Source organism: Babylonia areolata, chromosome 1, assembly GCF_041734735.1.
Source record: "Babylonia areolata isolate BAREFJ2019XMU chromosome 1, ASM4173473v1, whole genome shotgun sequence".
Lineage (NCBI taxonomy): Eukaryota > Metazoa > Mollusca > Gastropoda > Neogastropoda > Buccinidae > Babylonia > Babylonia areolata.
Genome location: NC_134876.1, coordinates 38,057,386 through 38,076,623, shown reverse-complemented (window position 1 = coordinate 38,076,623; position 19,238 = coordinate 38,057,386).

Here is a 19,238-nt window from a genome sequence, read left to right as displayed (position 1 = left end):
CTAGCCGAAAAAACAACAAAAAGTGGGTTTTGACCGGCAAGCTACTACTTTTCGCTTTTCGCCCAGCTGCAAGCAACTGGACTAGCCAGCCCCCAGCTCCACCTAGTGTGGAAGCTGGATAAATAATAATAATAATAAAAAAAGGTGTCTTCTGGTATTTATAGCCTGGAGACCATCGACACAAAGGTGTTGACTGAGCTGGCCTCCACGGCTTGTGGGGCAAGGCGTTCCAATCCCGGATGGTACGTGGGAGGAAACCAGGCTGCCTGAATTTAGTTTTACAAAAGATTTGCTCCAGTTGCTCAGTGTGGGTGCGTCGTTGCCGTGGTGGTGGTGATACCAGCTTTGCTTCCAGTGAGTCCATGCTTACATGGTTATGCTCGATTTTATAAAGCATGGTCAGTCTGGCTGTTTGGCAGCATTGTTGCAGGGAGGACCATCCAAGGTCTTGTAGCATTGCCGATACACTTGAGGTGTTCCGGTAGCATCTCGGCACAAATCTGGCTGCTCATCTCTGGACTGCCCGAGGAGATCAATGCCCTGTTGTTGGTAGGTATCCCAGACTGATGATGAATACTCCAGGATGGGACGGACAAATGACTTGTACGCTAGTACCCTGATGGTCTGGGAACTAATTTTCAGGTTCCTCCTCAAGGTCTTGTTTGCTTTGGAGCGGATGTTTACAATATGCTTTCTCCAGCTCAGGTCTTTCTCTATTGCGACTCCTAGATATTTGGTGGAGTCTGCCCTCTGTAGTGTTTTTCCATATAGTCATGCTCTTTTGGGTCCCTGCTTTTGGTCACAATCAAGGTGCTGCATTTGCCAGGATGGAAAACCATGTCCCAGCTCTTCTCCCTCTCAGCGAGTTTGTTGAGGTCTTGTAGCTGGCATGGTCCTGGGGTGCTGCTATTACTTTGTAAATTGCAGTGTCGTCTGCAAACAGCCTTGTTTTCGACGATAAATTCTAAGACAGGTTGTTAATATACACTAGGAAGAGGCATGGTCCTAGTACTGATCCTTGGGGTACTCCGGAACGCACATCTGTGTAACCATTCACTACCACTGCTTGCCTCCAGTTTCTGAGGAAATCCGTGATCCACTCTTTGGGCTGTCTGCGAACTCCGTAGTGATGGAGTTTGTGCAGGAGTAGGCTATGGTTGACTTTGTCAAACGCCTTAGCAAAGTCCATGATAAGGATGTTTGTCTGTTTCCCTGCTCTGTGCATTCCAGGAGCTCGTCAATAAATTCCAGGAGCTGGGTCTCACAAGATTTTCTCTTCTAGAAGCCATGCTGTTCTTCTCATAGTATCCCATGTCGTTCTAGATGTTGCATTATTACACTGGTGATAATGTGCTCCATGATCTTACAGGGTATGCTAGTTGGGGATACTGGGCGGAAGTTTGCTGAATCATATTGCTCTCCTTTTTTGAAAATTTCCTGTGATACTGGCATCCTTCCAGTCAGATGGAACTGTCTCGGTGGAAAAGGATGACTGGAATATTGTTGTTAAGATTGGGGCAATTTCTGATGCCAATTCTTTGAGTATACGTGTGCTGATGTTGTCTAGTCCACCTGTTTTGTCTGGCTTTAGTTCCTGCAACAACTTCTTTACTCCCTCCATTGATATTTTGATGTCATCTAATTCAGGGAAGTCTGCTGGTTTCATGTTGCATTTCTGGGTGAATTCTTCTGTCATTTCCTTTGCTGAAGACTGACTGGAAATGCCTGTTCAGAATCTCAGCCTGTGCTGAGGGTTCTGAGGTCAGGCGTCCGTCAGCCTTCAGTAGGGCCACTCTTGTGTTTGACGACTTCTGGTGTTTAATGAACGACCAGAAACGTTTGTACTTTGGCTCTGGCGCATGGTCCGGTCCTGAGTCACTGTCTGTAGTGAAGATTTTGTTCAGGTAATCCCAGTACGCTCTCCGCAGCTGCCTCTGGACTTGTCTTCTGAGCTTCTTCACCTCTTCTTTGAGCTCCTCTGTTCCCTGTTTGCGCATCTTCCAAAAGACTCTGTCTCTCCTTTTGATTAGGCTTCACAGATCTGGTGTGATCCAGGGTTGGCTCTCCCTTTTTCTGGCTGTCTTGAGGGGAATGAATTTCTGGGTTGCATCCTGAAGTGTCATCTTAAATTTTGTCCACAGCTGTTCTGTAGTAGTTGTGTTTTTGTCCTTTTCCACTTCAGTTGCGAGGTTGGACATCTCTTTCAGCCCTTCCCAGTTTGCTTTCTTGTACAGGGGGATGAGTCTGGGGATTTGTTTCTTTCGTTGTCCATGGATCTGGACCTCACAGTAGACCCCACCATGATCCGACAGCCCTGGTAGCGTTTGGGTACGCGATATGAGTTCAGGACTGTCGGTGATGACAAGGTCAAGTGTGTTTGCCTCTTGAGTTGGTACTTCCACCAGCTCAGGTCTGGTTATCCCAGTCACCAAGGAGATCTAACAGCTTTCTATGTAAGCTTGGGTATGGGCATTCGGGCTAAAGCTCCGTGTTCTTCCAGTCCAATCCTGGGAAGTTGAGGTCCCCTCCAACGAGAATGTGTGCACTGTGGATGGCAGCAGCCTTGCCGAGTGATGTGCCGAAGTGTTCCAGGCTGATTTCATCCGATTTATCTGGCCTGTAATAGGCGCAGATATAGAGATCTTCTCCCCTGAAGTTTTAGCCTAACACAAATCACCTCGCACTCTGCAGATAGCTCTGGGATGATGTAACTGTCCAGGTCTGATCATACAGCAATGAGGACTCCCCTCCCCCCCTTCTATTCCTGTCCTTCCGATAACTGTGTACATGTCAGGCAGTATCTCTGCATCACTGATATCTGAATCCAGCCATGTTTCAGTTCCTATTAAAGTGTCAGGCTTTACACTGTCAATCAAATTGATCACCTCTGCTTTTTTCCCAGGCAAGGACTGAAAGTTGATATTGAGCACTCTCAGTGGTCTCCTGGTGCATTTGTTCTGTTGACTTGCCCTAGTTGGTGTGGAAGCATGTTGTGGCCATATCAAAGTCAGTCCTGATGGTGACAGGCATGGTTGCTCTGTCTGGAGAGTTCAGGAGGTTTGAGTTTGATGGGGCTGTTGAATCTGGCCAGTCTATTCCATGCAAGTCAAAAATAGTTTGGCTGTTTGGATTGCCACAGATTGCGCAGTGCCATGGTACGTCCTCCTTGCTGTCTCCTAGGTGGTGATAGAGCTGTATGTCAATGTTTTGACAGTGAGCGTGGAACCACTGTCCACAGGTTTCACATGCTACACCCCAATCTCCCCACTTGACAGTGGCATCACATGCACCACAAGACCATGAGTGTTGCAGATTGGATGGGTCAGGTTGTTCAGCTTCATCAACAATGCTAGTCTGTTGACTTGTAGTTGTTGCAACCCTCAGGCCAGGGTTTGGTTCAGGAGCGTATGACGTTAGCAAGAGTAATGATGCCAAGTATAGGAGTACTAGCCTCTGCCAGTAGCTCTTATTTGTCTCATTTCTCGACTTTTGAATTTTTCAGCGGTTCGGCAAGAGTGTCCGGCGGTGTTTCATGGGTTTGAATCATTCTTTTGGCTCCAAAATTTAATCTCCTTTTGTCGCTGACGTGTCTCCGCTTTATCGGATAGCCTTATTTTAATAATTAAAAATAAATAAATAAAACCATGACAAGAACCAGGAGGGAAATATTATTTGAAAAAATACCTTTCCGATGAGAAAAGATATCCAATCGGAAGTAAACAAAACAGGTTGCAACAATGGGCACCACGAACGAGCTCACCCGCACAATCACTTCTGCACCTTAACTAATTCGAATTTTGAAAAGAAAAAATGTAATGATGAGAAAATTTTACTGAGAAAGTGTGTCCGCTTCCTCTGCAATGCCTTTTTAAGCAACAGAACCCTAAATACTACGAATAAACCACTAAAACGTTGTTATGAAAGCAGACAAGTTCCCAAAGACGTCTTCTTCCTACGCGCATGCAGATCTCAAGTAATCCAGAACAGAATCAGACAGGAATATAAGTCACTGCAGATGAACAAGCTGGGTTCTGCAGTGGGAGAAGCACCACAGAACAGATTTTCAACCTTCATTTTCTGTCTGAGAAATATAGCCAACACCAACAAAACATTGACTTTAAAAAGGTTTTTGACCAAGTGTGGCATGATGCACTGTGGGCAACCATGAAGAAGTACAGCATGGGCCAAATGCTGAACACCACCATCAGATAGATGTATGCAAAAGCCAACAGTGCACTTCTCATTCAAGGAACTGTCAGCATCTGGTTCCACACGTCAGTTAGGGTTAGTTTTTTTGTTTGTTTTTTTATTTTTAATTTTTATTTTTTACTTTCACAGAAAATCTCTTCATTTAAAAGACAAAGAGTAAAAATGAAACCACAATTTTCATCAGAAATATCTTATCACTAATCTCCTTGTGGTCAGTCCTAGCAAAGTCAACAACCAGTGGCAGAATACTATTACACCACTACTGATTATTCCTTGACAAGTTTTTATAATGTCTAAATCGAATCATTATCAACATGACCATGGGTAATCCTGAGCATAATTTCCCACCATTCATGAATATGAAAACACTTTTGAATAAATATTTTCAAACATGAAAAGAGCTGGTGACAATCAATTTCATCAAAGAAATTTTTATAAAAGGCAGATATTCTGGTAAAAGGCAAAACTACAATCAATTTCATCAAGAAAATTTTATAAAAGGCAGATATTCTGGTATAAGGCAAGACTGTCATTCAAAAGCCAGCAAGTTTCCACCAAACCAAGGATTTTTTGTTGTTGTTTGACTAACCCTTCAGAGACCCTGGGACCCATGACCAGAAAGCACAAAGACTGGTTTGATGAAAACTGTGATGAAATCAAGCAGCTTCTGGATGAGAAACGCCGTCTGCATCAAGCCTACCTGAGCAACCCAAAGTCCACATCAACAAAGGATGCGTACGATGCCATCCGCAGGACTGTTCAGCAAAAGTTACGCCAGATGCAGGATAAGTGGCTGAGTGACAAAGCTGATGAGATCCAGGGATATGCTGACAGGCACGATATGAAGAGGTTCTATGATGCCTTAAAAGAAGTCTACGGCCCCACATCCTCAGGATCATCCCCCCTCCTCAGTGCAGATGGGAATACCTTGATCACCGAGAAGGAGAAAATTCTCGAACGCTGGGCTGAGCACTTCAACAGTGTCTTAAATCGCCCTTCCTCAATAAATGATGAAGCCATAGACCGTCTCCCACAAGTCCCCATCAACGAATCACTGGACGATCCGCCAACACTTCTTGAGACCCAGAAAGCAATCCGTCTGCTATCCAGTGGCGAAGCACCTGGCTCAGACTCCATACCAGCAGAGGTCTACAAGGATGGAGGCACTGTGCTGACTGAGAAGCTCCATCAGCTGTACTCACTCATGTGGAAAGAAGAGACGATCCCCCAGGATTTCAAAGATGCATCTATCATTCACTTGTACAAGCGAAAGGGGAACCGGCAAGCCTGTGATAACCATCGGGGCATTTCCTTGCTCTCCATCGCAGGCAAGATACTTGCCAGGATCCTACTAAACCGCCTCACAGCACACCTTGACCAAGGTCATTTGCCTGAGAGCCAATGTGGATTCCGGAAAGAGCGCGGAACCACCGACATGGTGTTTGCTGCAAGGCAGCTGCAAGAGAAATGTCTGGAGCAAAATGCTGATCTGTTCTCCACCTATGTCGACCTCACTAAGGCCTTCGACACCGTGAGTAGAGAGGGACTGTGGAAGATCATGGCCAAGTACGGATGCCCTCGGAAATTTATTTCCTTGGTCAGCCAATTCCATGAAGGCATGCAGGCTCGAGTCCAGGACAATGGCGAAACATCTGCTCCTTTTGCTGTCACAAATGGTGTCAAGCAAGGCTGCGTCCTGGCTCCAACGCTGTTCAGCCTCATGTTCTCTGCAATGCTTACTGATGCCTTCAGAGATGGCGATGTTGGAATCGGCCTAAAGTACCGAACAGATGGCAAGTTGTTTAACCTCAGAAGGCTTCAAGCAAAAACGAAGGTCATGACAGACATCATCAGAGACTTTTTGTTTGCTGATGATTGTGCCCTCAACGCTGGATCTGAAGCTGACATGCAACTCAGCGTCGACAAGTTTGCCACTGCCAGCAGGAACTTCGGCCTTACCATCAGCACAAGGAAAACTGAAGTTCTCCATCAGCCAGCCCCAGGGAAACCCTACGTTGAGCCCAACATCACAGTCAACGGTCAGAGACTCAGTGCGGTGGAGCGGTTCACATACCTTGGCAGCACACTGTCACGAAATGCGACCATCGACGATGAAGTGAACGTCAGGATTGCAAAAGCAAGCGCAACTTTTGGCAGACTCAGTGCAAATGTCTGGAACAGAAGAGGCATTAGTCTTGAGACCAAGCTAAAGGTCTACAGAGCAGTAGTTCTCCCCACACTACTGTACGCCTGCGAAACTTGGACAGTGTACCAACGACATGCCAAGAAGCTGAACCACTTCCACACAACATGCTTCAGGAAGCTACTGAACATCAAGTGGCAAGACAGGACCCCAGACACAGAGGTGCTCGCAAAAGCCACCCTTCCCAGCATCTTCACCATCCTGATGCAGTCCCAGCTTCGCTGGGCTGGACACGTGGCGCGCATGCCAGACCATCGGCTGCCCAAAAGGCTCTTCTATGGCGAGCTGCAACAAGGGAAGAGATCACATGGAGGTCAGAAGAAGCGCTTCAGAGATACTCTGAAAGTCTCTCTTAAAGCGTTTGATATCAACCCTGACTCCTGGGAGGAATCTGCAGTGGACCGTGACAAATGGCGCGCTGCTGTGCACAAAGGCGCCAAGTTGTGCGAGGCCAACAGGACTACAGCAGCTGTTCAGAAGAGGCAGGCCAGAAAGTCACGGGCAAACAAGCTCCCTGACAATGATATGCCTGTCTTTGTCTGCCCCAACTGTCAGCGAACATTTCGTGCGCAGATTGGACTATTCAGCCATCTGCGCATTCACAGATAGATTCATGAGCATCCTCCCCCCCACCCCACCACCACCCTCCCCCCATCCCCCAGCTGGATGACAACGATGGTCATCATCGATCTCGATTGACATACCACCACCACCACCAAGGTTAGTCAAGGCTTTCTATCTCCTACACTCTACAACGTCTTCCTATAATGATTAATGACTTGATGCCCTGAAAGGACACTCTGGCACTATCAACACCAGAGGACGTGCCATCACAAATCTCTGATTTGCTGACTATATTGATAGGCTGGTGAGGAAGAACTAGCAAATCTGGTGAACTGCTTGGACGAAATATCAACCAAGTACTGAATGGAGATCAGTGACAAGAAGACAAAACTCATGATGGACAGCAAAGACCCAATTAAGACCAAGATCATTGTCAATGGACAACAGCTGGAAAAAGTGAAGCAGTGTGCTATCATAAGTGAAGAAGGGTCAAAGACCGAAATACTGGCAACAGCTGGAATGGCAAGAGCTGCAAAGACTGCAACAGCACTGACAAGACTAAAGCCCATATGGAGAGAGAAGAACATCAGCCTAAGAACAAAGCAGAAGCTCCTGATGCATTTGTTCTAGTTTCTTGTATGCATGAACTCTGCAAAGCTCCAGATGCATTTGTTCTATTATCTTGTATGCATGAACTCTGCATAGCTCCAGAAACGGACCAAGGAGACTCCTTTGCAGTTACAATTACTCCTTTGAATTACAACAATTCAAAATACACACAAATATCATTGTTCAAGATTGTTGTCCATTTAGAAAGATGCAATGCTCTTGTGGGTCAGGTCAGGGGCATAGCCCTTGCTACTGGTACCATGTAACCCAGTACTACCTGCTGAATGTGAAGTCTCCAAACAGACCAGGTGGAGGAGGAAACCTTTCCCAACCGTGACAGCTGTGAAGGCGGAAGAGTATGACCAAAGGACAGGGGGAGCTCTTTTTTATTTATTTATTTATTTTTATTGCTGCCCCATCATCCTCACCATTCCAGTGGCATAACTCCCACGCCGCTCATTTAGATTCCTCCATACACGGCCACACCCGGGTTCGTCCGCCACAGTTCCAGCGTCGGCAGTCCGCAGGGAACCATCGATGTTAGGTCACCAGGAGGCCACACACCAGAGGAGACCCTGCACTGCTGCTGAGTCACATCGGTGGTGTTCAGTGGTGCCTGTTCTGATTCAACTTACTTAGGATACCACCTACTAAGCCCCCTACTAACGACAATAATGGCTTAGTCGCGGAGCCAGACTGAGTGAGTGTCCCTCCCGGCAGTGTGGAGACCGCCACCACGTCCCTCAAACAACAGTCCCCCATGAATCTGCCGACATTGAAGACACTGACAGGACTCACCCCAAGCACAGAAGTGGAGGGGTATCGAAACTGAAGTCACCATGAGAGCAGGGCATGAAAGGCCACAGACTTTGAGACTGTTTTGTTTATATTGATGATGATGAAGGAGGAGGATGACGATGACGATGACGATGTTGCTATGGTGGTCCATTTTGGTTTGGGACTGTGTGACAAGGCTGTACTCTACGCTTCCTGTTATAATGATATCCCGTTAACCAGGCCCGAGAGATACAGACACTTGCAGTGTTGGTCAGGTAATTAGAGCAACACACCCAAATACCCATCCTTGAAGTGGATGACACTCGACTGTCTGGTCCCAGTCTCCCCATTTAAGCCCACAGCACACTCAACTCTGGAGCCAGCCACGGGCCAAAAAACCCACCTCCGCTGGGATTCGAACTTGCATCCTCCGAGCCGTCAGTCCGCGACGCTAACTACTTCGTCACGGCGGCTGGTGGCAGGGGGAGCTCTTATCCTTGGCTGGAAGTCCTCCTAGGAGATGGAACTCCGAAGAAAAAACCTGCACCTGCCGAGGCCGTCCTACACATGGCAGTATCTGCACCTGTGGGACTGTGAGCATCGGTAGGCGAGTGAGTGGGGAAGGGACTCCACAACTCCTCTTCACTAAAAAAAAAGGTCACCTGTGCTGGTCAGGTAATCAGGCTAATGTCGGAACGACAAGCTAGGCCTTCAACACCCAGCTTTCCCAAGCCCTGTGGCGATGGAGAAGTAGTAACGGGGATAGGTAGAGGATGCTGCTGGCAGTTCCTAGTCACGACTCTGCACGCAGGCGGCTGTGGGGTGATGGTCGACGCCGTAGACTGGGGCAGATGCGGCGCCCGTATCCTCCCACAGTGTCAGAGCAGCCCTTTTTAGGGACAGCACTGCTCTCCCCACATGGGGAAGGGGAGATAAAAGGATCTCTAAACAAATCCTGTCTCGCCTAGTACCTAGTAGGAAAGCGTACCTACTTGGACATCCAACACTAGCGGTCGAAAACAGAAGAAAAGAACCAGGAGTCGTGCCCTGAGTCTTGGTGCCTGGAATGTTTGCACCCTTTTAGACAGAGACAACAGACCAGAAAGGCACACAGCGGTCATTGCTAAAATGCTTGATCGCTGTGGACATAGCAGCCCTGAGCGAAACCAGGTTTGCCGGTGAAACCCAGCTGGAGGAAGTTGGAGGGGGCTACACCTTCTACTGCACTGGGAAACCAGATGGCACCCCAAGAACCTCAGGCGTGGGCTTTGCCATACGAACCAAACTTGCATGACAGCCTGACAGCCTTCCACGTGGGATTAACGATAGGCTGATGACCCTGCGTCTGAAGCTGTCCGCTTCTCCACAGTCATCAGCTGCTATGCCCCGACGATGACCAACCCTGAAGACATCAAAGAAGCTTTCTACGAGGAGCTCAGCCACACCATTTCAGAGGTAGACAGAAAGGACAGGCTGATCATCCTTGGGGATTTCAATGCCCGCGTCGGCGTGGACTTCTCCTCGTGGCCAAAAGTCCTAGGACAGCACGGCACTGACAAGTGCAACTCCAACGGACTGCTTTTGCTCTCGCTCTGCGCGCAGCATGGACTAACCATCACCAACACCCTCTTCCAAAAAGCGAACAAGTACAAAAACACATGGACGCACCCCTGCTCCAATCAATGGCACATGCCGGACTATGTGATTGTCCAACAGAGGGACAAAGGTGATGTTTCCATTACACGCTGCATGAGAGGAGCAGTTGGACCATCGCTTGGTGCGCAGCAAGATGAACATCAGACTTGCACGCAAGCTCCAACCAGGCAGGCAGAAAGCCTCTAGGAAGTTGAACATCCACCACCTCCCTATCACCAAGGACGTGCTGCAGCAGCAAATCCAAGTAGCTCTCCAAGAAATTCCTACATCAACTGATGTAGAAGAGGTATGAAGCACCATTAGAGATGCTGTGTACACAGCAGCAGCTGACACACTGGGCTTTGTACAGAGGAGCCACAAAGACTGGTTTGACGAGAACAACTCTGGAATCTCCAAGCTCCTGAACACTGCATATACAGCATCAGGATCACATTTCCGATAAAGACTGCCAGAGGAAGAAGGACCAGTTCTTGCAAACCAAGCAACTCGTACAGAAGAGTCTGTGAGATGAAGAACACCTGGTGGGAGAGAAAGTCCGAAGAGCTTCAGTCCGCTGCTGATGCTCACAACATGAAGACATTCCATGATGGTCTCCGAGCTGTGTATGGGCCGAGAGTCACAGGATCAACCCCTGTCTGAGCCTTGGACCAGACCACCCTCCTGACAGACAAGAAAGACATCCTTGCCCACTGGGCAGAGCACTTCAACACCCTCCTCAACAGGGACTCATCCATATCTGACTAAGTAATTGCAGCCCTCCCACAGCTACCAGTCAATGACTCGCTAGCTGCCCCTCCAACCAAGGCCGAGAGCCAGAAGGCCCTGAAGCTGACAATGTCAGGAAAAGCACCAGGAGCAGACGGAATCCAGGCTGACGTCTACAAGTATGGAGGCGAGGTGCTGACAGACAAGCTGACCGCCCTGTTCCAGCCTATCTGGGACAGAGGGAAGGTCACCCAGGATTTCAAGGATGCTTCAATTATCCACATTTACGAACGGAAGGGAGACAAAACATCCTGCGATAACCACCGTGGAATCTCCATCCTCTGCATCGCTGGCAAGATCTTCGTCCGCATCATACTTAACAGACTGGTTTACCATGTCTCCAACACAGTCATCCCTGAAGCACAGTGCGGCTTCCACTCAGGCAGGGGAACATGTGACATGGTATTTGCCATACGCCAGATGCAAGAGAAGTGCCGTGAGCAGAACAAGGAGCTCCACATGGTCTTTGTAGACCTGACTAAGGCCTTCAACACAGTGAACCGCCATGGTCTGTGGAAGAACCTCTTAAAGTTCAGCTGCCCAGAGAGCCTAATCCAACTGATTGCGTCATTCCACAATGGCATGCAGGCGAGAGTACAGGAAAATACTGACATGTCCAATCCATTCCCTGTGGTAAATGGAGTGAAGGAGGGCTGCGTCTTGGCACTCACACTGTTCTCCATTCTCTTTTCTGCCATGCTGATTGATGCCTTCCAAGACTGACCGGGCATCTACATTCAGTTTCACACAGATGGCAAACTTTTCAACTTGCGGAGACTCCACGCCAGGTCCAGGGTGTTTGAGGCACTGTTGAGAGAGTTCCTCTTTGCTGATGACTGCACACTTGCTTCACACACCCATGAGGACATGCAGTTCATTATGGACAGGTTCTCAACCTCCTGCAGGCGCTTTGGACTCACCATCAGCCTCAGCAGACCGAGTCCATGTACCAACCAGCTAGCTCACAGAATGCCAGTCCCTGCCCCTCCCCCCCCCCCCCCCCGCAATTGTAGTATGATGCATGCGTTTGTAGTGCTTTGTGTATAGAGACGAGCTAAGGGAAATAACTCCGGTTGATCTAAACTTTGGGGAATAAACGTGGCTTACACAGAAGCACTCTGTCTGGACTCCATTTGTCCCTTTACATAATATTACATGGTGGCAGCGGTCTCATCGACCGCAAAACATGGCAGAAAACCAGCAGGCAAGTGACAACAACGGTCATCGACCCCTCGATCTCCCCACTCCCAAACCGTTTGACGGTACACCAGCAAACTGGCTGAAATGGCGCCAGCGTTTCGAAAGATACTGGACGGCGTTCGGACTGATGAACAGACCACGACGTGAACAGGTGAGCACCTTTCTGTACACCATGGGAGAAAGTGCTGACGACATTCTTGTCACCCTACGTGTAAACGAGGACATAACTGAAATTGAATTTAAAGACTTGCTGCAGGCTTTCAATGGCTACTTCAACGTGAGAAAAAACATCATTGTAGAAAGATCAAAATTCAGCAAACGCTCACAGGCAGTCAGAGAAACCATTGATGCATTCATTCAAGACCTCCACAAATTGGCCGACGAATGCAATTTTGGTGACTTGAAAGAAGAGCTAATAAGAGACAGAATCGTGGTTGGTGTTATTGATGACACACTACAGTCAAAAGCAGAACTGACACTGGCCCAAGCTGTCCAACTCAGCAGGCAGGCAGAGGCCAGGAAAGAAAGCCAGCAGCTAATCAGAGGCAGTCCTTCAGTCAACCTGGTAGACAGGAAACCACCTGCCACTTAAACCAACGCTTCAACTCCAGGAGTCAGTACCAGCACCACTAGGCCAGCAGTGCTGCTGGCAACGTTTGTGGTTATTGCGACAAAAAGCCACACAGCCGAGACAAATGCCCAGCTAAGAACGCAACATGCAGCAAGTGTCACAAACATGGACACTTCTAAGCAGTATGCCACAGTAGCCAAGCTCCTCGACACGCCCGTCACCCAAGGGCAGTCTATGAGCTGTTTGAAGATGAGGAAGATGACGGGGACAATGACTATGACAGCCATTTCCTGGGTCATGTCTACCATCTACATGATGAAGACTGCTGGTCAGCTGAAGTCCTTGTCAATGGCTGTCCTCACACCTTCAAGTTGGACACGGGGGCATCAGTGACAGTGGTTGGAGAAAAATGGGCAGCCTCACATACTTTGACCAAGCCCACCAAAAACCCTGAAGGGACCAGGAAATACCAAACTGAATATACTGGGCACCTTTCAAGCACAGCTGCAGCACAAAGAAAAGACAACAACAGAAACGCTATATGTTATCAAAGGACAGACATGCTCCCTCCTCAGCAGATCAGCCTGCACCAAGCTGGGCTTAGTTGCACGCATCCACAATGTGACACAGACAACGGATTTCAAGCAAGAATTCCCTCAACTTTTCACTGGTCTCGGGCTGCTGCAAACCCCTTACTCCATTTCCCTCAAGCCAGAAGCCCGTCCAACATGCCTGTATGCCCCACGCAAAATTCCCCATCCACTCGTCCCAAAAGTCAAGCGTGAGATCAACTGAATGATGGCAGAAGGAGTCATTTGCCCTGTTATGGAACCCACCAGCTGGTGCTTGGGAATCGTCATTGTTCCAAAACCAAACGGGGCAGTCCGCATCTGTGTGGACTCGACACAGCTGAACAAAGCCGTGCAGCAGGAAGTTCATCCCAAGGCATCAGTGGACAAGAGCTTGGCTAAGATGTCAAAGTCCAAAGTCTTCACCAAGCTTGATGCTAAAAGCGGATTTTGGCAAGTACCTCTAGACCCTGGCTCAAGGCTCTACACCACTTTCGTCACGCCCTTTGGGCGATTTTGCTTCAATCGCCTCCCCTTTGGCATTAGCTCAGCCAGTGAAGTGTTCCAGTTCCTTATGTCTCAGATCCTGGAGAATATCGAGGGCGTCATCTGCCACATGGATGACATCCTCGTCCATGCAGAGGACCAGCAAACACACGACCAGCGCCTGAGGACAGTCCTGCAACGACTCCAGGAAGCTGGCCTCACCCTGAATGACAAATGCGAATTCGCAAAACCATCAATCAGGTTTCTAGGCCACATCATCGATGCAAATGGCATCCACGTGGATCCAGCCAAGGTGGAAGCCATCACTAGCTTCCCACCTCCCACCAACATCACTGAGCTCCAGCGCTTCCTTGGCATGGTAAACCAGCTAGCGAAGTTTACGCCTGACATCACTGCACCACTACGGGGCCTACTCCGCAAGGACACAGCATAGACATGGGGCGACCAACAAGAGGCAGCCTTTCAACAAACAAAATGCCTCCTCACCTCTACACCAGTCCTTGCTCACTACAGCCCTGACCAAGAGACAACCATTGCAGCTGATGCTTCCAACACAGGGACTGGGGCAGTGCTCTACCAAACACAAGACAATGGCACACGACGACCCATCTGCTTCATTTCAAGATCACTCACAGATGCAGTGGCTGACTGGAGCTGCAGGATTGAGAGTCTGTTTGGTCGTGTGCGCAGACTTTCAGACATAAATGGAGGCACTGATGAGGCACTGCGGCAGATGTTCTGGACAGGACTTCGGCAGGAACTCAAGGATGCATCTGCGTATCAGTTCGACACCATCAAGTCCTTTGACGAGCTTCGTAAGGCAATACGACGTGTCGAAAAACAACATCCTCTTGCCCCCGTAAAGACGGAGAAGAAGACAGTATGCAACGTTACACAAAGCCAGCCCAGGAAAGACCACTCTGAATCGCTGGAGGCCATGGTCAGACAGCTTTCATCTGAGCTGAAGGCACTGAAACAAGAAATAAAATCAGCCCACAGCAAGAAGCCTGCAGATACCCAACACAGCGAGCGCAATGACCACTATCAATCGTCGGGTCAAAACCGTCAGATGCCAAGTAACAACCAAGCATCAGACAACCCAGCTTGGTGCCAGGGACGGCACAACTCTTGGCAGGGAGGACGAATCCGTGATAACCATCAAAGAGGAGAGGTTGTCTGCTACCGCTGTGGAGAGCCAGGTCACATCAGAATAGGCTGCAGGACGAACATTGAACATCTACGACGCAAGCAGGATTTTCGACATTAGCCTTCAGACCGGGGCATCTGCAAGGCAAACACGGCAAGCCCCTGTGCCATGAACAATTTGCACAGGAAGACACGGACATCACCGATCTGGTCGGAACTGCCAACGAGACAAGTGTCGGTGTAGAGGGAATAGAGACTGTGGTGCTTCTGGACACTGGATCGTCTGTCTCGACAGTGGGTGAGCACTTCTTCAATACCCACCTGGCTCACCTGGAACTTCAAGATATCAAGGGCCTGTTGAGTGTGGAGTGTGCTGATGGAAACACTCTTCCATACGTTGGATTTATTAAAGCTGATTTGGCAGTACCTGGACTCAGCACCAAGCCCCAGCCATGCCTCTTACTGGTGGTGCCCACTACCACGTACAACCAGAAGACTCCATTGTTGCTTGGTACCAATTTCCTTAAAGGAATAAGCGAGGAATGTCAGAAACAGCATGGCACCCAGTACCTGCAGCACAACGCTTGTCAGTCACCATGGTACCTGGCCCTACGGTGCCTGGCACTAAGAGAGAGACAGCTGGCCAAGAATAAGAACCGTGTCGCCTTGATACGCTCTGCAGAGAAATTCAGGAGAACGGTGAGACCTAACAAGACGGTCACTATTAGCGGTTTCATCGACAAGGCACAGCCATATCACAGAACATGCGCTCTGCTGCAGCCACTGCATAATGTCAACGTCGACCTCGACCTTCAACCCTCCCTGATATGTTACCATGGCAGGAAAACCGGCAATGTTGACGTCACCCTTTCAAACATCTCTACGCACACAGTGACCATAAACTCAAGGGCATTACTGTGTGAGATTCAGCCAGTAGAAATCACAAGTCTTGAGGACCAACCACAGGAAATCCACGATGATTTACTCGCCCAAGTTGATGTCGATGGAAAGCGACTCTCTCCAGAAGAACGACAGAGGGGCATCGATCTTATCGTCGAAAATGGAGATTTGTTTTCATCTTCAGACGTAGACGTAGGTTGGGTGACTCGTGTCAAACACAGAGTTGACCTTCACGATGCACGTCCCTTCAAACAGCGCCACAGACTGATTCCGCCATCGATGCTCGATGAAGTGTGCACGCACCTTCAAGGACTTCTGGCTGCTGGCATCATCCGCCGCTCTCACAGCCCATGGTCATCTAACATCGTTCTGGCATGCCACAAGGATGGCCGGTTGAGGCTGTGTACTGACTTTCGCCAGCTCAATGAGAGGACAGTGAAAGACTCGTATGCTCTGCCACGAGTCGAAGAGATACTAGACTGTCTGTCAGGATCTGAGTACTTCACTGTGTTGGACATGAAGTCAGGGTACTACCAGATTGAGCTGGAAGAAGAGCACAAAGAACGCACTGCTTTCACTGTAGGTCCACTGGGCTTCTTTGAGTATAATCGTCTCCCCTTTGGATTGACCAACAGCCCAGCCACTTACCAGTGCATGATGGAAGATGTCCTCGGTGACCTACACATGAAGACGTGTCTCATTTATCTTGACGACATCATATTCTCACGAACTTACGAAGAACACCTCGAACGCCTCCAACAAGTATTTCAGCACATCCGTGATGCAGGATTGAAGCTGGCACCTAAAAAGTGTCGGTTCTTCTATGAAAAGGTGGTATATGTCGGGCATCAGGTTTCTAAGGATGGCATTGCGCCGGACCCCAACAAGATAGCCTGTATCAATGAATGGCCAACACACAAGGCACCTGAAGACGTTCGCCGGTTCCTTGGCTTCGCCGGATACTACCGGAAGTTCGTCAAGAACTTTTCCCGGATCGCAGCACCACTCTCTGCTCTCATGCCAACACCAATGAAGAAGAAGAAGAAGAAAGGAGCAAAGAGTAATCCGGAACGAAAACCTTGGACATGGGGTGCAGCAGAACAGACTGCGTTCGACCATCTGAGGGAAGCACTAGTGTCACCTCCAGTCTTGGGCTATGCGGACTTCTCCAAACCCTTTGAGCTGCACACAGACGCGTCCAGCCAGGGACTAGGAGCTGTCCTTTATCAAGAACAAGACGGAAAGCAAAGCGTCATCGCGTACGCTTCGAGAGGACTGAGCAAAGCGGAGAAACACTATCCAGCACACAAGTTGGAGTTCCTCGCCTTGAAGTGGGCAGTTACTGACAAGTTCAAGGATTATCTGTATGGTGCAAAGTTCACCGTCCACACGGATAACAATCCTTTGACCTATGTCTTGACCACTGCCAAGCTGGATGCTATAGGACATCGCTGGCTTGCAGCCCTCGCAGCGTTTCAGTTCGACCTGAAATACAAACCAGGAGCATCAAACACCGACGCTGACGCACTATCCCGCTTGCCACGTGAGCCGGACACCAACCAACTACAGGAAGAACTGTCAGATGACGTCGTCCACACCATCTGTAGTATGGCCTTACACGACTATATGCCTGTCGTCGTTTCTCACTGCATGTCAGCAGCAGTGCTGGACGAACCAGAAAACCAGGACACTACGCTTCTCCGCCCCCAGGACGTCAGGAAGGAGCAGAACAATGACCCAGTCATTGGAGTCTGGATGACGTATCTTCGCACCAGGAAGAAGCCAAATCATCGGGCCTGTAAGGTTCCAGATGACTCTGTTATGCTTCGGAACTTCCAGCACTTCCGCTTGAAGAGAGGCGCGTTGTACAGGGAAATGGAGACGGAAGAGGGCACCGTGTCTCAACTCGTCCTACCAAGTTCACTCCGAAAGAAGGCACTGGAAGGCATCCATGACAACATCGGTCACCCGGGCCGGGACCGCACTTTGTCGCTGGCCAGGGAACGCTTCTGGTGGCCCGGGATGAGCACACGTGTGGAGGACTGGATTCGACACTGCCCGCGCTGCATGCGACGCAAGGCTCGTACAGACACAGCACCGTTGGTAAACATCACCACAACCCAGCCACTGGACCTCGTCTGCATAGACTACCTGAGTATGGAAGCATCATCTGGTGGTTATCAACACGTATTGGTGATTACAGACCACTTTACCAGATATGCACAGGCGATTCCTACCAGGAACCAGACAGCAAGGACAACCGCTGAAGCTCTTTTCAACCATTTCATAGTGCATTACGGTTTTCCACGGTGCCTGCACTCGGATCAGGGAGCCACTTTTGAGGGACGAGTGATTAGACAGCTGTGCAACATCACGGGCATGGACAAATCAAGAACATCAGTTTACCACCCCATGGGCAACGGAATGACTGAGCGGTTTAACCGTACATTATTGGTCATGTTGGGAACGCTGGAACCTAAACAGAAGAAATGCTGGCACAAGCATGTCCCATCGCTCGTTCATGCATATAACTGCACGGCACACCAGAGTACTGGCCACTCGCCCTACTTCCTAATGTTTGGCCGCTATCCCAGACTGCCAGTCGACGTCATTTTTGGCATAGAGCGCAACAGCCAAAGCAGGAACCACACAGCCTACATCGCCGATCTCCGCCAACGACTGCAGGACGCATACCAGAAGGCGTCACAGGCAGCAGGCCGAGCACAGGAGAGGCAGAAAGTGCACTACGACCGTCGAGCACGTGGAGCGACGCTGGAGCCAGGAGATCGGGTGCTTGTGAAAGTTCTCGCCTTTGACGGCAAACACAAGTTAGCCGACAAGTGGGAGGAGGACGTCTACATCGTAGCGTCGCAGCCCAACGCTGACGTCCCTGTGTACAGTTTGTACAAGGAGAGTGACCCCTCTCAACGCAAACGGATTCTCCACCGCAATCACTTGCTGCCCATCGGGTCAGTACCGACGGAATCGCTGCGGGAGAATCAGGAAGCAAACAGACCCAAGGAAGCGACCAGAGAAGCGGCACCACGAGGTCATCGTAGCATGACCGACCGTGCGACCCCTGGTCTCTTCTTATCACCCACCGATCCCAACCAGGACACTGATAGTGATGAAGCAGATGTCGATATCGTGGTGCAGCTAGGTCCAAGAGAGGACAACGCAACTGTAGCCCCACCAGCTACAGAACAGACGCTGGCACCAGATGGGAGCAGCGAGCCACCCGCAGACGCTGATGGTGACGACCAGTCAGAGCCTGCTGGTGACGGGGGATCCGACCAGGGCGGTGACGACCGTCGACTGGATCAAGACAGTCAGTCGGATCAGCCCACTGAGGACGCTGAAGACAAGAAAGACGAGGCGAGAGGCAACAACGACGCGTCTGATCAGACAGCGTCAAATGATGCTGAAGAGGATGAAGGTCCCATCCAAGAGCAGTCCAGTGAGCCTGTGAACGAGGTCTTGGAAGAAGAACCAGGAGTAGTGCCGCCGCGTCGCAGTTCACGTGTCAGGAGACAACCTGATAGGTACGGTATTGAGATCACTG